Genomic DNA, 26,546 nt, shown 5'->3' with positions numbered 1-26,546 from the left:
AGCTGCCTGTCCCCGTGCCGTGGTCGGAATGTACGGCCCCCCACATGAAAGCAGGGGCCCGACAAAGGGAGGCTGCGGTCTCCCTTGAGCTGTTTGCCCTGGCTCGCTAACCCCACCTTCCTTCTCAGGATGAAGAAGAGCTCTGATGCTCTGATGTTGAAAGCATCAAAGGCTGATCGCCTCAGCTGAGCAGTGACACACAGTTGCCTGGCAGCGGGGGCCTCGGGAGCTCCCGCCCGCACGGCTCCACAGCCCGGGCCCCCGAGTCCAGCCCGTGTCATTAGCCACCAGTGGGCCACTGGTTAGACAGCAGCGACCTGGGCTGCACCGTGGCTGGCATCTGTCCCTCTGCAGCCTCTGTCCACAGTGCCACCTTCCGACCCCTGCACCTCTAAGGGGGACACAGACTCTGGCCTTTCCCGACGTCCCCTGCGCCTGCTGAGAAGTTCAAAGCCGTGGAAGGAGAGCCTGGAGAGATACAGATCAGCTTCCAGCAGGCAGATAAGGTGGCTTCTAGAAAGATTTTTCTGAACAGTTTCATCTTCTTTTCTGATGTCAAAAAGTGACCCATATTCACTGTTGACATCTCAACAATTCAGGAAAGTATAAAGTAGAGATGGCTGTGGCCCACTGTGGAGAGGCCCACGGTTACATCCCGTTCACAACCTCTGCTTACATAGCCAAGGAGCCCGATGCACACTCTGGGCCTAACTTTAACCCGGCTCTGGGTGTGGCCCAGCCACGTGCCCTCTGCTCCCCACAGGATGCTGGCCACCTTTCCCTCTTAGAGACTTCTGAAAGCATCTCTCCTAATAAACCATAAATTCTGAAACTCTCCCAATATTTCCCTTAAAATACGAGCACTTAGGGCCTGCCAGGTGGCATAGTGGTCAAGTTCATGTGCTCCGCTTTGGCAGCCCAGGGTTCGCTGGTTTGGATCCCCAGTGTGGACCTACACACCACTCATCAAGCTATGCTGTGGCAGCATCCCCCATGCAAAATAGAGGAAGATGGGCACGGATGTCAGCTCAGGGCCACTCTTCCTCAGCAAAAAAGAGGAGGATTAGCAGCGGATGTTAGTTCAGGGCTAATCTTCCTCGAAAAAAAAAAAAAGAAAAACAAATATGAGAGCTTCACACTGGCCACAGTGCTGAGCTTGCTGCAAACTCTGCTTTTAAGCTAAATTGAACACTAAAAAGATGGCTGGGAACCAACTTCAGCCAGCCACCAGCAGCTTTGTGAGATGAGAGCCTCTTTGCATTTCGTGCAAAGAAAAAGCATCACCCTCCCCTTTGTTTTCAGAAATTAATAGAGCTTTTCCAACACCCTGCTCTCCATCACTGAGAGCGAACAGTCAAACCAGGGCTTTTATTCCCTGCTCACCACGTCAAGTAAATAGAAGCTTCCAGGGTAGACCAGGGAACGATAAGCAATTCCCACTGCAGCAAATTCTTAATATATAAATTCATCCGGCAGCCGTTTAGTATCAACTGGCAAAACCAGGAACAATGGGAAGCAGCCAGGCCCGGCTCTGACGAGGTCAACCATCAAGGTTATCTATATTCAATTACTGGTATCTACAAACTTGCATAGCTGTCAGCTGGTCAGAGCCCAAATGAAAACTCACCATGCACTCAGAAAGCAAATATAGTTTCCGAGGAGAGGCTCAAATTAGCTCCGTGAATGACTTGGCTTCAGACGCACAAAAGCCATCAGCCTTTGGGGACGCTCCTGCCGGCAGTGTCTCAATGTCTAAATTTGGGCATCATCTTATAAATCTCTGTTCCCGAAGTAGGAAGGGACTGGAATTGCTCCTTAACCCTTGACGATGATAAATTATCTCACTTAACAATAGATAAACTTAGGACACTTTTCCTGTCCTGTGGACCTATTGTGAGGTAACCGGTAACCTCCAGCATCTGTCCCCCCCATCGGCCCCACTAAAGACCTGTCGGTGGTGAGAAGACACAATAATTTGTTTTCTAACTCCTCCTCCGGAACCATATATCATGTGTGGAAACAAAGCTCCCTAACAACGGAGAGGTATCTGCTTCCTTTATCTGAGTTCCTCTTCCCATCAGTGGTGATGCGAGCGGGACAGTTTTCAGCGTGATGCTCCTGCGGCCTCCTCCCTCCCAGGCCCGGCTGGAAGTAGGGTAAAGGCCTCTTCTCCCAGAGGGGAGAGGGTGTGCCTTCTAGAAAGGAGGGCTTTCTGTTGCCTGCCACAAGCCGTCGCTGTTTAAATCACACCTCAGTTCTTCCTGGCAGGTGCCTTTCAAACCCAGGCCTCAGATTCAGGTCGCCATGGAGATTTACCGACTAGGCAAGTCGGGGTTAATCAATGCCGAGGTAATTTCTAGATTAGCTTGGGGAGGCCATAAATCGTGAGCCTGTTAAGAACTAGATGTCTTTGATTTTCTCCTTGGGCTAGGAGCGTTTGAGTTGTTACTCTCGCCCATCCATCCCATGCTTCATCCAATATCTGTCATCTTCATGAGGTTGGTGACCGATCCCCTGCCAGTGACCCCCTTCTGTTCCCTCCTAAGGCTGATATGCCAGTCATGGGCTCACGTGGTCCATCTGAGCTACAAAATTAAAGACTGTACGTTCATAAGTGGAATCTGTTTAGATTAATAAAACCAGGCTTCAGGACAGAGGTAAAAATATGATTATCTTCATAAGAAAGTATTTAACATGGGCTCATATAAGGAGGGAAAGGCCAGATGGAGCAACGTCAGTCCTGGCTTTCCATCGGTCTGGGACACGCTCCCACCTCCAACGTGAGCCCTTGGGTCCACTTAGACAGAGCCACCATATGTACAGCCGTGCATGCTGTGTACTGCACAAGAGCTCATATCTAAGGGGATGCCATTCACATATCCTTTGTAGATTTCTATATTTGTTATGACAGTTTTCTGGCAGATGACAATAATGTGTTTTGTTCAAGCAAAATCATTACAATTTTTTGACAGCTGGAAGGGAAGTATCTTGAGAAAGGGAACCTCTTTTTAACTGGCACAAAGGCACAACACAGGCTAGTGCCAGTCCTGCATCCAGGGACCTACTTCTTATCCCTGAAGCCACATGGCCGCTTATTTCGTAGCTCCCCTTCCACACACTGGGGAGGAAGTTGGTTCAGATGAGGTGATCTGTTCATGGGTCTGTCTCCTCTCTTTGGGATCTCCTTGTCCAGCTTTGTACCCCAGCACAAGGCCAGTGCCTGGCTCTCGAAGGTGCCCAATACTTGTTTGTCGAAAGAATGAATGAAATTCTCTGTCTTTCAACTCATATGACAGAGTCTTCCACAGAGCAGACTAAAAATGAAAGTGTTGTTGAACCAAAGTGATTCGATCTGTGGTCTGGAAACCTCTTTATTTGCCAAATAGAACACGAGGATGTTAAAATGTGGGAGCATTTTAATTTTTCTCTTACAACCTGATGCTAAGAGCTGTCCAAAGGACAACGTGCTTCACTGCACAGTTCAGGGGTCAGTGGGGAAGCAGGAGACGGCCACAAGCAGGATGACATGGACATCTCTTGGTAGGGACGGTGGTGGCAGACTATGGGAAAAGTTTCCTATTCCTGCCTTAGGATCCTGGCACACATTTTCTTTAAGGATCACAAGTGTGTCAGGGGAGCAGAAACGACACACTTTACGAGTGGTAAACTCAGCAACCCTGTGAAACTCCACATCGAGGATTTATTCATGTGTGTGTGTGAGGAAGATTGTCCCTGAGCTCACATCTGTGCAAATCTGCCCCTATTTTACGTGGGACGCCACAATAGCATGGCTTGAAGAGTGATGCTAGGTCCACGCCCAGGATGCAAACTGGAGAACCCCGGGCCGCCAAAGCAGAGCCCGTGAACTTAACCACTATGCCACTGTGCCGGCCCCCACATGGAGGATTCTAAAATCCGCTGCCCTCAGACAATCGGCATGGAGTTGCTCTCGGGGACAAACAGCTCTGATGGCACCTGCTCCTCCTGTCTGGGAACCCACGTCCTGTGACCACCAGGCACTTCCGTTCCCTGCAAATGTCCTTGGGAACCCTCAGAGCGCTCAGCTACACTTCTCAAGGTGTCTAGACCATTAGTGATCATGGCCGTGGAGTCAGCCCTGGAAGCAGGATAATTGGACAATGTTAAAATGTAATTATTGTTGTATTAGTGCTTTACTCAGTGATTATGAAACCAATGAGTGTTCGCTGTTAAAACTAATTGAAAAGAGAACAGAACCCCGTAAGGAAGGAAGTGACTCGCAAGCCTGCCTCGCCCCCACCAGGGACTAAGGTACTGATGCACAGGTCTGTGTCCCTTCAGGCTATTCCTGTGGAATTTGTCTATAGATGCCTCTCTTCCCATTAAGATGGCAAAAACAACAAAAAAAGATCCATACCATATCACTGTTTTGTAACCTGCTTTTTAAATTTAATAATATATTATAAACAATTTTCTTGTCAATAAACATATTTTTACCTTATCCTGAATAGGATTTAGTTATATGGCTGAACAGTAATGCATTTAACCAACCCTGACAGATGGGCATTTAAATTACTCAATAGACTGGATGCATATATCCCCCTCAAATTCATGTATTGAGATCTTAACCCCCAATGTGATGGTGTTAGGAGATGGGCCTCTGGGAGGTGATGAGATCGTAAGGGTGGAGCTCTCGTGAATGGCCCTTATGAGAGAGACCCCAGGGAGCCCCCTTGTGAGGACACAGTGAGAAGGCCACCATCCGTGAACCAGGACGCAGGCCTGCTGCCTCCGTGATCTGGGACTTCCCAGCCTCCAGAACTGTGGGAAATAAAGGCTTGTTGTTTAAGCCACTTGGTTCACGGCGTGTAATGGTATTTCTGTGAGAGCAGCCTGAACAGACTGAGGCAAGTTGTTTTCTTTTTTATTGTTTTTTATTACACACAATGCTGTGATGAAATTCTTTGTATACATGTCTCTGAACATCTATCTGCTTATGGAATTCACTTTTAATAGGAAAAAATAAAATCTGCTTTGCAGGGATGGAATTAAGACCCACGTAAGTGTAAGCGCCATTGAGTCAGTCAGTCAAAGCCTGTGTCTAAGGCCCTGACCAGTGCCAGACACCGCGATGAGGAGATGGTGTAGGGTAGACAGGAGTCTTGTCTACACCGGGCAAGAAAGAGAATAAACACAGTACCTTGCGGTTGGTACCAGAACTGCCTGATGTGGGCACTCAGTGAGGTGAGTGGAACCTAATCCTGCTCCATGGAGAAGGAAATAACTGAGCCAGAGCTTGAAGAATGGCTGGGAGTTTGCCAGGTCAATAAGGGAGAAGAGAAAGGGAATTCTAGGAAGAGGGAACAGCATCGGCAAAACACGGAGTCCCGATGCCACAGCATCAGTGACGAAGAGTCAGCCGCCTGTGCCTTGATAGCATCTTCCTAATAACTGCCTGGGAGACCCTAACACAGGAGGCCTCAGCCCTCAAGGGTTGATTGTCTTCATGTGTAAACGGACGTACAATGGTACCAGCTCACAGGCACAGTGTGGCAGGGTGGTCAAAGGCTCGGATGTTGGCACCAGACGGCCTGGTTCACATCCTGACAACGCCAACTTCTAGCTGTGCGTCTTTGGACAATTTACTTAACCTCTGTATGCCTCCACTTTCTCTTCTACCAATGGGATCGTAATGGTACCGACCTCATACTTGAAAATTAGACTAATACATAGAAAGCATTTAGGACAGTGCCTGACATGGTTATTGTTTTTGTGGGGATAGAAAAATTGGTTATTGAATGCCTAATCTGATTCAGATTCTAAGCCAGTTACCAACAAGTCCATGATGCAAAGATATGGTCAAGTCCCTGCCTTCACGGGGCTTACAATCTAGTGAGAGAGAGGGCCCCTGAAAAAGAGAAAAAACTAAATAATTGTGAGCTGTGATAATTAACATAAGGGAAAGGACCAAGGGTCTGAGACAGACCAGGGGACCTACCTGAGCTGGGAGGCATGATGCCCTCTCTGAACTGCTGAGCCTGAAGGAAGGGAAGAGTTGGCTGTGAGAAGAGTAAGGGCGTGGGGAGGAGGGGGAAACACCCAGGCAGAAGGAACAGCATCCACAACCACCCCGGGGCAGGACAGCACTTTGCTAATCCAAAGAGCGGGAAACGCCAGGGTGAGTGGGGTGGAGACGGCAGCCGGAAGGTGTAAGAAACAAGGCCAGCGACCCAGGCAGAGGCAGGACACACCAGGCCACCTGCTGTGTCCAGTCTGGGTTCTTTCCAAGAGCAATGGGAGGCTGCTTCAGGATGAGGTAAAGCAGGGCAGAGGCAGCATCTGACTTATGTTTTAAGAAGATTATGCTGAGCGTTGTGTGGAGAATGGGTTGCAGGTGGTGTGTCAGTTACCGAGTGCTACCATATCGCTCGTAACAAACTACCCTCCAACTGAGTGGCTTACAACAACATTATTCTTGTGAGGGATAGAATGTGATTTATCATTTCCCACAAGCCTATGGGTCAGCCAGGCTGGGCTGATCTTGCCTGGGCTTATCCATGTATCTGCAGGCAACTGGCAGGCCAACTGGGGCTGGCTGGTCTAGGAGGGCTTGGGTTGGGTTGAACTGTCTCTGCTCCATGTGATCCAAGAGGAAGAGCAGGTGTAGGTAAGGCTTCCTGAGACCCAGCATCGGAATTCCGCAGCATCAGTGGTCATAGTCCACTGACCAAAGCAAGTCACAAGGCCGGGCCAATTCTGGATATAGAGAAACAGTCCATCTTTTGATGAGAGGAGCTGTAAAGTCACCCTGGAAAGTATGTGATTACAGGCAGGAGTAAAGAATCAGGACCATCTTGCCACCAATCTACCACAGGGGACAAGACAGGGAGGGGGGAGAGCAGCTGGGAAGCCACTGCAGGCGTCCAGGTAGGAGATGATGGTGTCTTGCCCTAGGGAGGTGACACGCTGATGGAATGAGAGAATAGGACAGAGGAGGACAGACTCCACGGGGAACCATGACGTCTGATAGATACACAGGCATTTCAGTAAATGGTTGTATCCGCGGCTTTGATATTTGGAGAACAGGAAGAGGCGTGAGATCAGACGCACGACGTGTTTGTGGTCTGTGGAGGCGTGGGACAGGACGGAGGCACGTGAGAGGGGTGAGCTGAGGAGGAAGGCGAGATTGGGACAATGGTAGTTCTGAGGAATGAGAGGTTTTTACAAACAATTCAGCCACAGAACAAAAGAAGAAGGAAGGAAGGAAAGAAGAGAAGGAGGAAGAAAGGCCCAAACCCATAATCTCCCTTGAGATGGAAAAAGGCATCGGGAGCAAAAAAGCTAAGAATTCACAATGTTTCATCAAAGACACAGCACAGTACCTTCCATTTACCAAATGCCCACTCTGTGCCAAGCACTTTACAAACATTAGCTCGTTCTAACTCATTCGTACGTCATCACAGCCCTCTGAATCACATGAAAATGCCAACAGGGAGGACACAGTGGCAGAGCAGGAGTTCCAACCCACGCCTGTCGGACTCCAAAGGCTGCTACTTCCTCACGGGGAACACGGCGCTCGTGGTGTTAATGGTGGTGGCGGCGGTGATCTAGGTGATGGCGGTGAGAACAATAGTGGCAATGGTGCTGGTTGTGGTGGTCGTGCCCATAAGGGTGGGTGGTGGTACCAGCGGCAGTACTGGTAATAGTAGTGGTGGTCATGGCAGTGGTGGCGGGCGGCAGTGACAATGGTGATATTATAATGACAGTGATGGTGACGATACTATTCATGACAATGTCAGTGGTCACGATAACGCTACTGGAGTTGTTGGTGTTGGTAATGGTGATGGCGTTGGTGGTAGCAGTGGTAATGTCAGTAGTGGAAGAGGATGGAGGTGAGGATAGAATAAAACACAAGGGGTTGGCCCTACTATAAGACATACCAGGAAACTGCCAGGAAATTTAGCATTTGGACCAGGGAAGCCACTAGGGACCGTCCAGCATATGCTGCATTTCTAAATGATTGGGACCCGGCAAGACCAAGAGTAAACCTGAGAAAATCACACCGGCTCTTGGGCTTCACTGACGCCGTCTTGGCTGATTTCTCTCTCTCCTCTCTAAAGAAGAACTACCTCACCTCCTGCCCCACCCAATAAAACGGCTCGGTAAATATAATTACTTGCACCGTCTGATCAATAGCGGATTGCTCCTGGCCCCTGCTTGTTCAATATCAGTGTCTGGGATCACGGAATCTTGATACTTCCCTCAAGATGCCAATTCCTGCTTAATGTTAGATAAACCACATCTATCAACCTCATCCACTAATGAGATTTTATTGTGTCATTAATAATACACATCTTTAAAAATATGTTCTTGCCTAATCTAACATGAAATATGAGGTTGCAAATATTCTACACTTCGCAGTCTTAGAATCCCGATTGCCAATTGAACAACCCAAATCAATGCTGTATTAGGCAATCTCAGACAGTGATTATGGAATTTGAGAGAGAACCGATGGGTGGGCGAAGAGAAACTTCTTTTCCCATTGATTTTTCTAAGAGAGAGAGAGAAAGAATTAAAAAGCAGTCTCCATTCACATTAGGAAGCCAGTTAGCGGAACTTAAGTCGTTGCCTTTGTCACCCCCAAAGTGGGTTAGTTGTGCCCTGAGTTTGGGTCGTGAGTTCCGAAGGAGCACAGGGCTCTGAGATCTCCTCAAGGTTCTCACGTATGAAAACCACAGCTCAGAGGAGGTGAGATACACCGGCTCAGGAGAAAGATGTTGCCAACAGTGTGCGGACGGGACGCCTGTGCCGAGGTTCCCTGTACACAGAACAGACACCGGGTAGCAGCCCAGTGCTGAGAGGAGCTTCTCCACATCAAATCCCAGGACCCAAAGCCCCAGGGATGGCAAACTGTGCCGCAGAACGAAAACAGCTGCAAGGAAATGCGGGAGACAGGTGAGGTGCCATGGAGGCATTAACAGGCCCAAGTTTTCTTCATCTGGAAAATCACATTTATTTTAATTGCCTCGCTGTTGTGTTCATCGTATAAAGAATTTGGCCTACTCTCCTTTATTTCCTTATTAGAGATACTCTTTCCTTTTGGAACTAAGTGATCATTAGTTCCATCTTCCCAGGGCTTGTGGCTCTTAAATGAATGACAAGCAAGGTCTTTGCGAGGAGAGGTTGTCTGTAAATATTTGGTTAGTAATTCACCCTAATACTCTAGCACATGGTTCACTAATTATTTAATTAATAACGTCATAAATAGCAAGTTTCTTAAGCAGACAGAATCTGTAAGTTGGGGTGCCACATACACTAAGGGAGTGGGAGCATCTTTTCTGAGTCACGTGACCAGTTTGGGGTTCTCACTCACAGGACAATTTGCACCCTGGCCAGGCACGTGTGTGGGTTCTGATGTTTGGGGCTGGGTGTTCAGGCCTGTGAGTTTGTTTGCAGCTGAACGTCTAGGGGAGAATGTACACACACGTGTCCACACTGAGAAGTCAAGCAGCTTAGATCCGTAAGCTGTATCCGGGCCGCTTCATCCACCATTGCGGGTAGACGAGTGGGTTTCGTCCTGAGGGCTGTGACTGCGTGTGACAGGATCGGATATTCCGTGGCTTCTCTCTTCAGCCTCTGATGGAAACCACAGTTATTTCTCTACAGAGATCAAAGAGATCAAACAGCTGTTCAACTTCACCAAACGGGCCTTTCCGTGTGAGCAAAGCCAGGCTCTCGCTTTCTCATTCTCCTTCCGTCTCTCTAGCCCCACTCCCCGTCTCCCTCTGTCTTTCTCTCAAAACAAAAGAAGGTAAAATATTTTATCCTGACCTACTCATTGGTTTTCTCTCAAATTTCATAATCATTTTCTGAGATTGCCTAATATAATATAGACTGCGGACTAAGGGTCCTTCTAAGTTCGAACTGCTATGGTTCTAGAATTTTCCCTTTTTTCTTTTTTCTATTTTTTTAATAAATATTCCATTTTAAAAATTCACAAAGGGTGCGGTCGTCTTCCAGCTCCTTCTCCTGAATGTGCGTGACTTCCTTTATCCTTTTCAAGTCTTTTTCTGCTGGCTCTTCCATTTGCCGCTGGAAACGGCTGTGGCAGCCAGTTGACTTAATTTCAAGTGAGCGCCGTTCCTCCTAGACGAGGCAGAAAGGTGACCAGCGTGTGTAAGCTGCACCTTTGCGCCACGACGTGACGTCGCGAGGCCGTGTGGCGGTGTTTCTATTTGCGCACAGGACACCTGCCAGCAGGATCTTCGTTGAGCAGGGGTTTGGAGCAAGACTTTTCACCGAATACTTTATATTGTTGGAATTTTGAGCTCCGTGACTATGGTATCTATTCAAAAAATTAATGAGAGTAAATTTGAAAAAAAAACCAAAAATCTTCATTGACTGGGGTTGTTTGATTGGCTTTTGGAGGTTGTTATGACCATACGGAATATTTTACATCAAAAATGGACAAAATTTTTTAAAATGGGTCAGTACGTTTGGTGTTATCTGCTGGACTCACAAATTAACTGGGGGCCTTGACAGTGACTGGGTCTTGTAGCGTTGGGTAGACACAGCCTGAGAGAAACCCACAGCAGGTGGCCTGGGATGGTGTGTTCAAAGTACACACGGCGGTGGGAGAAGGAAGGGTGGGTGTTGAGGAAAACACAGAATGCCTGATTCTGAGGACTGAAAATTTGGGAAACTGAGGCAAGGCACTTAGAGGACAGATTTTCAGGGGGTGTCCGTTTTCTTGTTACCCTTAATTATGATAAATATTTCGAGAAGCTGGTGTTGATCGCGAAGGCTCTCTTTCAACCAGAAGTCAAGGTGGTCGTTCCCACGCCGCAGCGGGGTGCGGGCCACTGGGGGTCCTCCAGGGGCAGGTGGTGGCCAAGGACGTACTTCGTTCCAGTGAAGGCTCTTTCTGAACTGCAGCTGTAGACCATGCAGCCGTTAAGCAAGGCAGCCATTTCCTCTGCTCATTTGTTTTCCATCAATTTTTCCACACTCATTCAAAACGCCATCCTCTAGTTTCCCGTTTTTCTTCAGGAATCCCACGCGGACAGGACGCCAGATTACTGAAGGCATATGACCAGCGTTTTCTTTTCTTTCTTCGTTCTTAAAGCAAAGGTTCAAAAATGCGTCTCGGTTTATCTAAAACCGGCACTCTGATTGAGCCGCTTTATTTTTGATGGCTGCAGTAAACACCTGCGCGAGGAAGGGAGAGGTGGAGAAAGTACAAACAAAACAGTGGCTTCGTCGGCTGGAGACGGCATTTATGTGTAAGCGATACTGAGCCTAAGCCGGGTAACTCAATAGTAAAATGGGCAGGTTTTAGGGCTGTTGCCATTAAGAAAATAACACTAATACAAGACACATGTGGGTGCTGGCCAGGACACATCCCCAGAGCTCCTGGGCAGCCCGAGCTGGGGATCAAGGCTGAATGCTCAACCCCAGCTCGAAACCTTTGCTGTGATCCCGGGTCAGAATCTGGTAATGTAATTTTCTGCCAAGTGCGGGAATCCATGTGTTCCCAATGACACATCAGGAGGTTTTGTTTTGATCTGTTAGATCATGGAATCATTGACTTTTAAAGTTCTCAGACCTTTAAGTTTTGCCTGGTTCTTTTTTAGCGGAATAGACCAGAGAGCTTAAGTGACTTACCCAAGGTCACACAGTGAATCTGTAGCCAAACTAAGATCAGCATCCAGATATTAATAGCTGTTTTTCGGTCAGTGTGGCCAAAGAAATAAGGTGGACCACACATCACCTCTACTCAAGTACCATGCTCGCTTTGGGTACCACTCTAATTCTGGGAGTGTTAGGATAACATGTTCCCCCACATCAAAGTACATCAAATAAAAAATATATTTGGGATTCCTCAACTTGTGACGGCTGCCTCGTTTTGAAGACTTTTCTCCTTTTATTTCGTTTATATTTTGGGTCTCACGTTGAAGGTCACCTCAGATAGACTCTCTCTAACCCCCCGGTCCCCAGCTGCCTGCCCTCCACCTGGTCACTTTCCATCTTCTTCCTGGTTTGTTCCCTTCACTGAAAGTGTCTTGTGTGTTCATCTGTTTACTTATTAATCGTCTGTCTCCCCTTCTGGAACGTGAGACCCCTGAGGAGAGGGATCCTTGACCATTTTGTTCAATGTTAGCTAGGTACTCACTGCATGCTTTTTTGGCGTGCGTGAATAAATCCTGCTAAGTGGATGCGCCTTCCCCTTCCTTCAATCCTCCACGCATCCTCTGGCATACATCTTGGGGTACTTGTTTCCTGCCTTGAAAGACCCACCCCACCCTGTCCAGCCCCCTCTACTGGAGTGGAAGGCCTTTGGAGGCAGGTATATTTCTATCTGCAGGCGTGCTTGGGACCGCATCCTGCCCACGCGGGTTCTAAAGTTTAATGGAGGCAGGCACATAGAACAAGAGGTTTTGGAGCCCATCCAAAAATAAAAGTCCACTAGCCATTTCTGGACCACTGAGCTAAAGGCAGGCAAGCATTGAAAGAGAGAGGTTCCGTTACAACTAATTAATCTGTTTTGGTCTCTCCCTTTCTTCTGGACTGGAGGCTGGGCACATCGAACTGTGCTGAACAAAGATATCTTGGACCAAGGTCTTGTTTGTGTCTCCGGAACAGCTACTCCCAGCTGGCTTTATTTAAGTGATCGTAGGATAAAATTTCATCACAATCTCCAGTGAACGTGATGAAAGATTGCTTCATCTGTCGTCTCCAGCGCTGGTACTCAGAGGTCCCTCAGCCCAAGAAGGGACACGAGACACTGAAGGAGCCATCACCCCAGTGGAGAGCCCCACCCCAAGGCAGCCAGGACACAGTGTTGACCAAGACTGCCAGTGAAGGGCGGTGAGCAGTGCCACTGGAATCAGGGAGATGCGAGTTCTAATCACAGCTGTCTTATTCATAGGCTGGTTGACCTTGGGTGACTGGATCTCAGGTTTCTTATCTGGAAAATGGGAATAATATATCACTTACATGGTTGATCAAGAGGGTAAGTGTTTCTGGAGTGCCTGGAACAGAGTAGCCAGTTAACAAAGGGTTGTTATTACTACTCACTACTGCTGTTCCTTTTCCACACTGTCTCTTGTATTTAAAATCCAAACCCACCTCTATGCCTATAGACTCTATACAGCCTGAGCTCTGTTCCACCTCAGGGCCTTTGCACTTGCTGCTCCTGCTACTTAGAACCCTGGTCCCACCTCCAACTCCCATGGCATGGCTGATTCTTACTTCATGTGCAGATCTCAGCTCCAGGGTCGCTTCTCAGAGAGGCCATCTCCAATGGGCTCATCACGAGGAATCGCACAGGAAGTCTCTCCACTGCGTGTCCCTGCCTCTCATCCTCATGCCCTGCTCCTCCTCTGAAATTGTCTCCTGCAGTTCTCGATTCTCTTCCAATACACAGTAGGTGCACGGTGAATACTTGTGGAATGATGGCGTATATAAACAAATACGTCTACATGAAAACCAGCCCCGAAAGGCCAACAAGAGCTGAGAGCTGGGCCAGCTGTATAATCAGCCGAGTCCAGCGCAAAGTGATATGCTGGGCTCCTTGCTGAAAAACGTTAAGAATTTCAAGACAGCGGAGGCAGAGTGTGAAGTCAACCTCGGAATCCCTCTGAGCAACTGCACAGGACACAAGCCCGTGAAGCCGGCCCTGCCCCGAAGGCCATGGTAGACACTGCAGGAGTTCCTCACTGATGGGCAAGGCTTCTGGAGAGTTCTCAGCTTGCACCATGCAGTGGGCCCCAGCAGACACAGTTCAGGCCTGGCCTTTCTCCCCTACCTCTTCCAGCTGTTTCTCCTCCCTCTAGAAGGCTCTAGAAGGCTGGGACCCAGTGGGTCCCATTCCTGCCCCCAGTCACCTCTGTGGGACCCATCCCCGTTTCAGGCCCCTCTTGGAGGGTTTTACTTTGGACTAGAGTCACGTAATGAGGACCTTGCAAAGGGCAACAAGTGAGAAAATCCCTACACCAAGAGGACGACACCTCTGAAAGCACTGAGATGGCAGAGAATGAAGGAGGGCCAGGGGCAGGGTTGCCACATACAGCTGTGCAGGTTGCTCACTGCAAAATGCCCTTCCAAGGGGTAAGTGAGGACTGAAGCCCAGCCTGTGCTGTAGTTACCCAACAGGGAGCCCTATGCAGGGCTTCGCCTGCGTGAGGGAAAGGCGCCATTTTCTTTGCACAAAGTTGCTGTCCACTTGACGAGCCAAGTGTCTGCCTAGAGGGCCATCTTTTTCTAATTTGCTTGAAAGCACCATAAAGTTTAGCAACATCCCTGCCCAAGACCAGACAAAGGAAGCTTTCCGAGCAGCTGAGAGAACTTAAGAGTGTAACCAAAAGCAAAACAAAAAAACCCAAAACAAAAGCTAGATTCTCTGCCACTCCTAATCAGGCAGGCCTGCTCTGTGCCTGGAGGCACGTGGAGACACAAACACGAGGACCATCTGCAAAATCCACATCCGGTCGCTGTGGGGACGTGACCTGCACCTGGAAATGGAGTGGACAAGAGACCTGCCCCCTGCTGGCCCACAGGCCCTGGTGCATGTTGCTTGGAACTTGGCAAGGGCCCCCCGTGGTGGCAGTTTTCTGGGCTGTGTTTGGAGGTGGGGTTAGAAGGAAGGAGGAAGAGAGCTGGTGCAGACTGAGATGGAAGGCTGACCCGGTGGGGGCTGCCGCCCGGTTTTCACTGCCACTTACCTCTGTGGCTCCGGAGGATTCTTTACGCCCCGGAGCCCTTGCTGGAAGGGTTCTGTTCTCTCTTCTTGGCTGGGAGCCTCCCAGGATTAGGAGCAAAGAAAGACACGTCCCCACTCTGTTCCCTCTGGAAGCCTGGCATGGGAACTCTGCAGTCAGTATGGCGGCTGGCGCCCAGTGGGGACTTCCGAGGGACCTGCAGGATTTCGGGCACCTCCATGGCATGTCTGACCTCCGCGGAGGCCTCAGCAGCTCCCATTCAATGCTCTTCATCAACTACTACACCCAGCCTTTCTTCGACTGCCTTTACGAATCCCTGGTACTCAGGTAACCAGAACTATGGAAGAAGCCATGTGGATTTTTGTATTGGATTGGATTTTTAAGTGCCGGGTTCCACCAGTTTACAGGTGAGCAGGGAGGTGAGGAGGAAACTGGGAGTGCACCAGTGTTTGAGTGAGGGACTTCACGGACATGGGATCCGTTAATTCTTTCTTTTTTTTTTTTTAAGGATTGGCACCTGAGCTAACAACTGTTGCCAATCTTTTTTTTTTTTTCTGCTTTATCTCCCCAAACCCCCACTGTACACAGTTGTATATCTTAGTTGCAGGTCCTTCTAGTTGTGGGTTGTTGTGGGACACTGCCTCAACGTGGCCTGACGAGCAGTGCCATGTCCACGCCCGGGATCCAAAACCTGGACCGCTGCAGCGGAGCGCGCGAACTTAACCACTCGGCCACGGAGCCGGCCCCGGGATCCGTTCATTCTTACAGCAGCGTTGTCAGGTGGAAGGCTGCCCCTCTATTTTGCAGATGTGGAAACCAAGGCCAAGAAGGAGAACACCTGTCAAGTGCCAGCTCTCCTCTGGGCAATATAATAAGTTGCGTGTCTCGTATGTAAGCAATCCTGAGAGATGAGTGTTATTATTAACTCCCATCTGACAGATGAAGAACTACGTTCTGAGTAGTCAGAAGGTCCTACACCAGGAAGTAGTATTCCTGAAATTCAGACCCAGGGACCAGATGCTCTCAGTTCTGCTTCCCTGTCAAAGCGAGGGTATCATAAAGTGTATGTTCTAGAATAATGCATCATGGCCCAGGTTCCAGCTGAAGCATCGGGACCCTCCCCGCTCTGGATGGGGGGGTGAGTGTATGTGGGGGGGAAGTTCTTCGTCTGCATGTTTCAGAAGTCAAGTGGTGAAACTTCCCAGCCGCCATCTGGGTGGGAAGAGCCTTGCCCTCCCGCGCCGCCCGCAGCAACCGGAACTGAGCGAAGCCCACAAGTCGATGGCAAACACACTCCCAAGGCCCCCAAACCCACACCCGCCCTGAACCATGAGATTGACAAGTGCCAAGGGCCTCGCCTTGGCCAGAAACCAGCCCAGCATCGCGTTCCAGGCCTCGGAGGCTAAACCCTCAGATGCGGAAAACGTCCTGCCCTTTACAAGTCCGTTCCCTCTGTCGGTTTTATTGACCAGAAGGCTGAGATCTGAACGCGGGTTTGCAGTACCACCTACCAGCTGGTGGAATCACAGAGCAAAGCCCTTTCTCCCGGAACCAGCCTGAAGGCCACGCCAAGCCACCAGATGGGCAGTAAAATCTTTTAAACAGCTGCTGTCTACGACTACGCTACTACTGGAGTTGTAAGTTTGTTTTATAGAGATCATGGGCCTGTAGAACCCTTCGACTGAAAATTAAAAATACATTGTTACGAAGGCCAGTTCATCTTCCCAGCATCTCGGGACTGCGGCAACTTCCTGGAGTTGAGTTTGGGGAGCCCTAGTCTCTTCTGTAGTCTGGTGCCAGAACGTGGGACCCTTGCAGTCAGAGAGGATAACACAGCAACGACGTCCACTGATTGAACACTAGCCATGTCTTTCTCAGACGTTCTCTCTTTTAATCCTCATGACAAGCCCATTGAGTAGGCGCTACACAACTATTTGGTCCATTCAACAGATGGGTGTTTTGAGGCTTAGAGAGGTTAAGGATTTGCCCAGAGTTACCCAGCTGGAAAGTGGCAAAGATGGGATTCCAAACAAGGTCTCCCTCGCGATCAAGCCTTCACCTTTGGGAATCTTCTCTCTGCTCAGCGACCCATCCCCGTTGGAACAAAGGATCAGGTGGAAATGAGCCACACCAGCGGGAAAAAGAGCCTGTGCCTCCTGAGTCTTCTAACCCCACATTAGGTGGGCTGCCTCAGTTTCCCTGGCTATGAGTGGAGAATGGTAGGAATACTCCTTCATAGTGTTGTATTGAGAAGTGACAAGATAATGAATGAAAATGCTCTGCACAGCTCTTGGCTTGTAGTAAGGATCCAGTTAATGTGGGCTCCTCTGCTGCTTTTTCATCTTATTACAATTATACGTAGAGGGTATACGGCAGCCCCCAGGTCTGTTCCCTTAAGACCATTTCAGTGCATGGATCATGTCTGTCCTTGGAAGAAAAACCTCTGGGGAAATTCTGCCTTGCTTTGGTTTTGAAGCCAAACTAGTCTCCTCTTCCTTTCGCCATCATTTCTAGAAAGTTCTTAACATTCAAACCAGACCCCGTTTAACCTTGTGCCCCACACAGCTCTACGTACTTCAACCCCCTCTGGCTCTCTGAGGCCTGGCTTCCTTCAGGCTCAGGCTGTAAATGTTTGACTTTGATTTGAGATACATGACAATAAATTAGGGGACATTTATCAAAGCTGCTTTTTGCATAAATTACTGCATTATACAAATACACTTAGCAGAATCCTGCTTCTTTGATGTTGGGAGCAAAGATTTATGTGCAATGGAGTTTTTATTTATCTGCCCTGTTCACCTCTACAAGAGCTGGACATAGTCTTCAATTAGTTCCATACTTCTCGAAATGACATGTATCTCTCGCAACTTGGGTCGAGGGAACAAAGACGCTTAAGCCCCATCTGAGTGGCCTTTATAAGGAGACAAGAAGCTTTCTCTGACCCAGAGTGCCTCTGAATTCTTTCTCCTGAGAGCAGATTGAATGGCGTTTAAATTTGTTCCTCTGGAACCTTCCTTCGCCATTAAAAAAAAAGTGACTAGAGGAAAAGGTTTTCTCTTCTTTTCCATTATTATTATTTTATTCTAAGGTAGCCACAGAAACATAAATACCTATCCGCTAAATTTAAGTAGCTAGAGGAAGACGCATCTACCTTGTCCAGGACTTCTGCATTTAACTCCCCGAGTATATTCTATAAGAGTAAAGATCTGTGCCACCCAGTGAGGTGGGGCCAAGAATTTTATATTTCACGGGCCATTAAAAATGTTCATGCATTCATTGAGATGACTACCCTAAAGTTACCATTTTTTCCCTTTTTGAAATAAGGACATTTTAAAAAGGAAAATTACCAACTCCTGTCTCCATTCATGCCTAAAAGATGATGCAGTTGTCAGAACACAGGATCTGAGGGAGGGAGATGTGGTTCAAGGCCTGGATCAGATGAGTAGCAAAGTCAGAATGGAGCAGGACAGCCTCTGTGGAGTAGCCGCAGCCCACTGTCAGGCAGAGGCTCGAGGGCTGTTCCTCGTTCACTTCTAGATCATATAGGTGGCCCTCTGCCCCTGTCTGAGGGCAGGGAAGGGGGCGCAGAGATCTGGGGCAGAGAAGCCATGAGTGCAGCCCCATCCAGATGGGAGAAGCTAGGTTGCCCTCAGGTGCAACTGGCAGGGGAGGGAGACGCACCAGCAGCCAGCAATGGGAAACATCATCCCTGCCCCCAATGGCTGTGTCTAATGCCCAAGGCACCCTGGAAATCAGGGGACACAGTTCTCCCGCTCAGCGGTGACAGGCACCTCCATCCCTCCCTCAAGCTCCTGGGGGAACACATCCCCCCTACCCCATTCACACCCCAGAACCTTACCCTCGTTCTCGGTGTAGCCATTCATGGTTCCTGAAGGCCCCACTGAGTGCAGACAAAGTGGAGACACAAGTAGAAAAAGGGCCAATTTAGAGAAGGATTTGGGTGAGTGAAGATGAGAGGAAATGGCGCTTCAAAATGGGGAGACAGTGGGATAAAGGAGACAGAAATATCTACTAATAATAGTGATAATATAGTAACGTTTGTATTTGTCAAACACCCGTTCTGGCCAAGTACTCATGTACCGTGTCATTTAACCCTCCTCACAACCTACGACTTAGGAACTGTTGATAGCCCCATTTGACAGATGAACAAATCGAGGCTCAGAGGGTGACATAGCTTTCCCTAGGACACCCAGTTCATAAACTGCAGAGCCAAATGTGAACCCAGTCTGACCGCAAAGCATCCCCACTGCTAGAAAGTCAGCCAGACCAGAGTAAGAGCATGGCCAGTGGGACCAGCAGTAGCAAACGTCTGTCACTAACACCTGCAGCAGACAGAGCACAGGAGGGCGCCTGCAGAGGCGTAATTCCAGGCCCTCCTCTCTGCAGGATCACAGGACTTAGTGAGAGAAATGGCAGCAAAGAGTAGAGGTGGGGCTTCCAATCAGGAAGGCCTTGAATGCTGCTGTAAAGAAGCTGTGAAAGGTCATGAGCACCAAAGGGATGGAGCAAGAGGAGCCCAAGACCTTTATTCCATTCCTCTCTGCAGGCAGCACTCGCGTGGCCTCCCGCAAAGAGCTCTGCCAGCGCAGTGCCCACTCAAGCCAAGGGCTCCACAGCGCTCTGTCCAACCATGAGCCCTTCACAGCGAGAGTGTTCAGCTGAAGGTCATGGCGAAAACTCCCAGACCCTGGGCAGAAATACCCCAATCCCAGCGCACAGCACGACTGGTGAAGTGGGTGGGGGCCAGAGGTCCAGGACAACTTCTTGTGCATTTTGGTGGAACGGAGAAAAACCCTAAGCTTTGTAGATTTCTACCCTTTCCCAGAGTAGCTATCTGCCCTTGCCCATGTACCTACCTTCCCTGCACACTCCTTTCCGCAGCTGGGAGTTTTGGATTATACGACTCTTTTCACAGGGCTATTGTAAGAACCAAAAGAGCTCACGGGCAAAGACAGCCAGCACCTGCCTGACACACAGTAGGTGCTCAAGTTAAGCTAACTCCATTCTTCCCAAGCCTATTCCAACTGGTACGTATTGTTTTTTTATGATGATGCGTTTTTAATAAACTTGTAATTTTAGATTTAGAGAGCTATTCTGAAGATAGTACAGAGCGTTCCCATCTACTCCACACCCACTCTCCCATTATTAACATCTTACATTGGCATGGTACACTTGTCATCGCTAATGAGACAATACTGATATATTATTATTAATTAAAGTCTATACTTTATCCAAGTTTTCTCACTTTTTTCCTAATGTCCTTTTTCTTTTCCAGGATCCCATCCAAAACCATATTGCACTTATTCGTCATGTCTCCTTAGGCTCCTCCTGGCTGTGACACTCCATCAGAATTTCTTTTTGATGACCTTGACAGTTTTGAGCAGTGCTGATCGGGCATTTTTGCAGAATGTCCCTCAGTTGGAATTTGCCTGATGTCTTTCCCATGATTAGACTGAGGTGATGTGTTTTGGGGAGGAAGACCAAAGAGGTAAAGAGCCATTCTCACCCCATCCCAACAAGGGTGCTTGCTATCATCATGACTTACCACTGTTGATGCTGACCTTGACCTTGATCACCTGGCTTGAGGTAGTATTGGTCAGGTTTCTCCACTGAAAAGCTATTTTTTCTTGTCTCCTTTTCCAGATTGTCCTCGTCAGAAGAAAGCTACTGTGCGCAGCCACTCCTAAGGACAGGAGGGTTGCTCTCCATCTCCTTGAGAACAGAGTACCTACATAAATTAATTTGAATTCTTCTGCGCAGAAGATTCTCCCCCTATTTATTTACTTATTCAATCATTTATTTACATCAGCATGGACTCCTGGTTATTTATTCTATTCTTTAGGTTATAATCCAATACTAATTATTCTGTTGCTCAAATTGTCCTAGCTCTGGCCGTTGGGAGCTCTCTCAGCTGGATCCTAGATCCCACTGACAAGTTCCATCACTATGGGTTTGGTTTTCTGGTTGTGTGTTTGTTTTTCGGCACTCTCTGACTTTCTGGCCCTACAAGATGCTCCAGGCTCATCTTGTATATTTCACGTCCGTCCTAGAGTCCTGGAATCAGCCATTTCCCCATCCCCTGATTCCTCTTATTGGAGAATGATATTAGAAATCAAGACCTGTGCACGAGGTGTGGACATGACATCTGGGGTGTCATTGCTTCCAATCCCTCTTAGCTGACAGAGAAAGGAGACAGACGTATGCATACTAAACCCGTGAATATATCTATGTGTATTAAAACTTCTACATGTGATTATATGTATCTATGTTAAGCTAAACAGGAGTTCATTCTGATGTCTACAACTCAAATCAATTACCCTATGGCTTATTCTGGCCTCCTCTCCTTCCTTGGCTGTAACCCCCTCCCACTGTAAAAAATCTGGCTCCCACCACATGCCATCCACTTGCTTAATTGCTTGGTTTAAGTGTCCAAGTATAGTGGTTTCAGAACTGTGGGAAAGAACTTGATCGGCTCGAGTAGAGTGCTTATGACACTTCCTTTGCCTGTAGTCTTACAATTTCCACTCATTTCCAGAGTTACTTAGGTCAGCACCTTATTCCCCCATCCCCTCCAGTGAGGTGGTTTCCTGCATTTGTAATACAGTTAAATTGTTGTGCCATATTCCGCATTCTATCTTAGGATCCCTCAATGTCCTAAAAGATTTTTTTAAATTTGTATACATTAAGGTTTACTCCTTGTGCTGTGAGTTTCTATGGGTTTTGACAAATGCGTTGTATCTTGTGTTCACCATCACAATAGCATACAGAATCGTTTCACTGACCCAGAAATTCTGTGCTCCATCTAGTCAACCCTTTCCCACCGCGCCTCGAACCCCTGGCAAACACTGATCTTTTTATTGTCTCTGTAGTTTTACCTTTTCCAGAACATCATATAATTGGAAACATAATAGCTTTTTCAAATTCCCTTCTTTCACTTAACAATACGTTTAAGATTCATCCATATCTTTTCACGGCTTGCTGGCACATTTCTTTTCATTGCTGAATAATATTCCATTGTCTGGAGGGACCACAGTCTGCTTGGTCACTCTCCCATTGAAGGACACTGTAGTTGCTTCCAGTTTGGGTGATTAAAGATAAAGCAGCTATAAACGTTCATGTGCCAGGTTTTATACAGATGTGTTTTCAGATCAGTTGGGTAGGGGCAGGCCCCATGGCTGAGTGGTTGGGTTGGCGCACTCCACTTTGGTGGCCCAGGGGTTCGCCAGTTCGAGTCCTAGGCACAGACATGGCACCACTCATCAGGCCACGCTGAGGAGGCATCCCACATGGCACAACTAGAAGAACCCACAACTAAAATAGACAACTATGTATTGGGGGGGATTTGGGGAGAAAAAGCAGAAAAAAAAATCAGTTAATACATAGGGATTCAGACGCTGAGTTGTACGGTTAGAGTATGTTTAGTTTTCTAAGAAACTACCAAACTGCCTTCCAAAGCGGCTGCAGCATTTTGCATTCCCACCAGCAATGAACAAGCGCTCCTGCTGCTGCACGTCCGGTTGTTGATATAGTCAGTTTTTTGGAATTTAATTAATCTAATAGGTGTGTAGTGATATCTCATTATTTTAGTTTGCAATTCCTTAATAACAAGTGATGTTGAGTATCTATGCCATCTTTATATCTTTTTTGGTGAGGTATCTGTTCAAATCTTTTGCCTATTTTTAAATAGGGTGATTTTAATTTCTTATCATTAAATTTTAAGAGTTTTTTGTATATTTTTTTCCTTGTCTTTGTCATGGCCCTGGGCCAGCTCTGTCCACGTTGCCCCTGCTGCCCTGCATCTGTATTATCCTGGGCTCAAAACACGTGGAATGTTCCATCACCCCAACCTCGCACACCGGGCTCAGAGGAGTAGGAAAGGGCAGCTCCCCAAATGTGGTCACAGATACTTAGCTGCTTCCCTAGGAGCCTTGACTGAGCATGAAAGAGCTCAGCCAGGCTGAGCCCACCCCCTCTTGATGTCCCTGGTCCCCCAGTGAACTTCCTATGCACCTCGTGAGATCCCGTGCTGGGGGAAGCTCCTCTCCTCTCACCCCAGGGCTCACTCAGCAACAACTTCAGAGCAGCACATCCAAAGACTGTCATGTTTTCGGCTATAAGGATCCTTAGAAAGCATTTAGTTCATTTTATAGATGAATAAACTGAGATTCCGCTCATAGATGTCACTAGGTGTTCCAACGGGGAAGGATAAACGAGGTTGATATGTTTAAGATTAAACGCAGTTAAACTTTTGAATTCCTTGCTACTCAAAATGCAACAACACCAGCATTAAATTGGAGCATATTAGATATACAGATTCTCAGACCGCACTCCAGACCTACTGAATCAGAACCCGCATTTTAACGAGAGCCTCCCAGTTGATTCAAGTGTTCATTAAAGTTTAGGAACACTGTCTTGTGTGTGTGTGTGTGAGGAAGATTAGCCCTGAGCTAACTACTGCCAATTCTCCTCTTTTTGCTGAGGAAGACTAGCCCTGAGCTCACATCCATGCCCATCTTCCTCTGCTTTATATGTGGGATGCCTACCACAGCATGGCTTTTGCCAAGCGGTGCCTTGTCCTCACCTGGGATCCTAACCAGCGAACCCCGGGCCGCTGAGAAGCAGAACGTGCGAACTTAACCACTGTGCCACTGGGTCGGCCCCAGGAACACTGTCTTAATCCAGTAATTTATCAAATCTTTATTGAGCATCTACCATGTGGCAGGCATTGTCGTAAGCATGGAGGATTCGTCACAAAATGGATAGCACCTGCTCTCAAGGAGTTAGTCTGGAGTAGACACTGCAACATCAAATTACTTCACAAGTAATTGGCGGATTGACTACAATCACGGTTTACACCATAAAGAAAGAGCGTATCTGAGAATCGGAGACCTGAAGACAGGTAGGATTGAACTAGGCTGAAGCCCACGTGGATGATGAAACTGTGTGCACGGTGGATCACGAAGGAGAGAATGTGGCAGGCAAAGATTCCCAAACCTGTTTGATCCAGACATCCTGCAGAGCATTTCATGGGATTGACAGGCTGCTAAATGCTGCTCTGGAAGTCATGTGACCAACCTAAGACCCAACAGGAGGGTGGTATGGGAGTCTAAACCCAGCTCCCCTGCCTTCCAAAACAAAGCCCTTCCCACCGACCCATGCTACCTCCTCCTGGTCACTGGGAGTTCCCCAGGATGACATGGAGAGAGGGCCCTGGGCATCAGGCTGGCTGCCAGCCAGGCTGGACACACATGCAAGTTATTTTCATGGGGCAGCAAATTCTGGAAAATATGTGGTTTAGAAGCAACATAATTATCGTCCTCTAAAATTAGGCTCATAGTCTAAACAACCCCAAGTCTTCCTTCTGCACAAAAACAAACAATGGCAGGCAGGAAGCCTGCAGCAATGCGTGTCGTGTTGGCCAACAGGCCCGCTGGTCTCCCCGCTGAGCTAAAAAGGCAAACTGCATGCAAAAATGTAAATATTATATTATTTTTCAAATACCACCTATTTCCACTCTTGCCCCAGCTGGCTCTGTCTGTCCACCTCGGCGCCCTCTGGGTCCCCCGCCCTCCACGCTTTGGCCACGAAATACCTAGATGTATTTCTTCAGAAGCCATTATCTAAACTGCTGATGTAATAAGGCCCTGGTATATGAAATTCACTTAATAACTCACGCTTCGTTATTTATTGTGAACCTGGGTGCATTCTCCTTGATTCCATTTCGCAGCGAAATATAAGTGCAGCTTTCATCGTGAGCGCCTGAATTTATGGCAAACAGACCAAGTGACATTAAGAAAGCCGCACAATCCCTTCATTCAGGCTTTAATAAGGAAGCCAAGGAAAAATTATCCTAGCTGGTTTGCGGGTGACAGCACAAGAACTTTCTGGAGTCAGAAAGTTAGCACCGTGCCTCCTTGTCAGCCCATTAAAAAGCAAAGCTGGCATGGCATGATATTAGAACCATGTGTGAGAAGGAATTTCTCCTCTGGTAAGACATTCCAAATACTGTCTCTGAGCCAAAGACTTTGGTGTTAGACTAATTTAAGCAGCATGTTGAAATCAGCGCTCAGGACTTTGATCATAGGGCGATCGTTTGTTACAAATTGAACTAACCCAGTCTCTATTTCTGGCGGATCAGAACTCTGGATTTGTTGAATTAAATGCCTCATTTAGTGCCGTTTGCACATGAAAAGGAACGCTGCACTCAGGAATCTGATAGTGAATTTTTCACCTAACCAACAGGTCTACTTTTTTATTACTTTTAAACCTAATCCATACTCGGTCCACACTGTTCCTAATAACCCCAAGGCTGTTCAGAGTGAAGTTTTAAATCAACTCCCATCTTATTGGGGGCTGGGGGGGTCGAGGGGCGGTGGCGGGGCAGCAGGGGTTGCTGAGCCATCCTTGAATTATCAAACCATGTAATAAAGAACATCTTGGAACCCGGGACTGAAATAAAAGCAAAGAGAAAAAGCAAAATAAATTAGTCTTCAGTTGTTATTTACTGTCTAAATAACCCAGTTTCCTTTCATGACAACTGTGGGCTAAAATAGCAAAATGATTTTGCAGACCTATGATTTTTGTACTGCTGCCTGTCTGGTCCCGCTGAAACTATGAGTGAGAGAGGTTAAAAGGGTACGAAATAGACCATTTCCACATATGGCTGCACTTTCTTTTCATTTTTGAAGTTATAATATCTTTAACTGTAGATAATGATATTATAAACTGTCATTTAGTGCATTTTAAGTATATTACATACATGAAACAAAGATCTGGAAGGAGCTGCAGCTGAAGTCTTAACAGAAACATTGTGAGTCAAATCCAGCGAGCAGGAGACAGGTATGGGGTTTGCTAAGAATGTTTCGGAGCAGAGAATCAGACACAGACTCCATCCGAGCTGACTCCTGGGCGTGAATTGTGAAACTAACCAAGACTGGCCAATGATGATTTAATAGTAATTAACTGTTAATTATTAACACTCAGGGGTCAACAAGCTCCTTTGCAGTCTGGTTTTACTTTGACATTATTTGGTTCATCTATAACTTTGTTTCCCATCATTTACCTCCTGTTGGTTGGAGGTGTGGGAGAAGGTTCCAGAGCCCTCTCTGCTTTGGCCATTGAAACAGCCCCGACATTGCCTCAATTGGGGCTGGGGGGGGGGGGCGGTGGGGGGACACACCTATATTTGGGAATTGATTCTTTCCTAAGCCCCGTGTGCAGTTAATTCATAAATCTCCTCACCTGCAGGCTGAAAAATCCTCTTGAATGAGGATTGCCTTAATTTAAAAGGGAAATAATTAATTAATTATTTTTTAAAAACGTTGCTGCTGTTGTGTGCCAGAAAAGTCAACAGATGATTCCTTAGTTTCATTGGCATGAAGATGAGATTGATTTTTCCCCTCTTTGCAGAAAGAAAATGGTTGCGAAACAGATAACGATAATAAATGTTTTATTGGTGAAAAAAGAAAGATCAGATCTTTAATGAAATCAGGATGGGCTTGGAGATGAACTCAGTCTGAACTCGCCAGGATTCATGGAACTTCAATTAAAACAATTTCAGAAGGGCGGCTGACAGCAAGGCGCTCGGAAGTGTAATTAAAATTGAGCAACATTTTAGCACCAGGTTTTCTAGCAGGATCCTGAGAGCGCGGTAGCCCCAGGGAGGAGGAGGCAGTGGAGGTGAGGGATCTGTGGGGAGGGCTGAGTACTCTAGGCAATGCTGGTAAGAAATCTCACCGAGGCTAGGATCCAGCCTCAGCTATCAGTATGTAGTTTTTAATCCACTCTGAAATGTTCACCTCCATCCATATGGTTGTAAAACCCTGG

The 26,546-nt window shown here is 47.6% G+C and overlaps 1 long non-coding RNA gene across 1 annotated transcript in view; it reads left to right on the top strand.

Moving 5' to 3' along the window:
* The window catches only part of LOC138923359 (uncharacterized), a 34,748-nt gene extending 9,545 nt beyond the window's left edge, over window positions 1-25,203 (top strand). The window contains exons 3-4 of the long non-coding RNA XR_011436856.1: window positions 19,996-20,208; window positions 20,364-25,203. This is a non-coding gene — a long non-coding RNA (uncharacterized lncRNA). The remainder of the gene's footprint in view (window positions 1-19,995; window positions 20,209-20,363) is intronic.
* The last annotated feature ends 1,343 nt before the right edge of the window (window positions 25,204-26,546 follow it).

This window comes from Equus caballus, chromosome 3 (assembly GCF_041296265.1).
Source record: "Equus caballus isolate H_3958 breed thoroughbred chromosome 3, TB-T2T, whole genome shotgun sequence".
Taxonomy (NCBI): Eukaryota; Metazoa; Chordata; class Mammalia; order Perissodactyla; family Equidae; genus Equus; species Equus caballus.
This window is presented reverse-complemented; position numbering and strand designations above follow the sequence as displayed.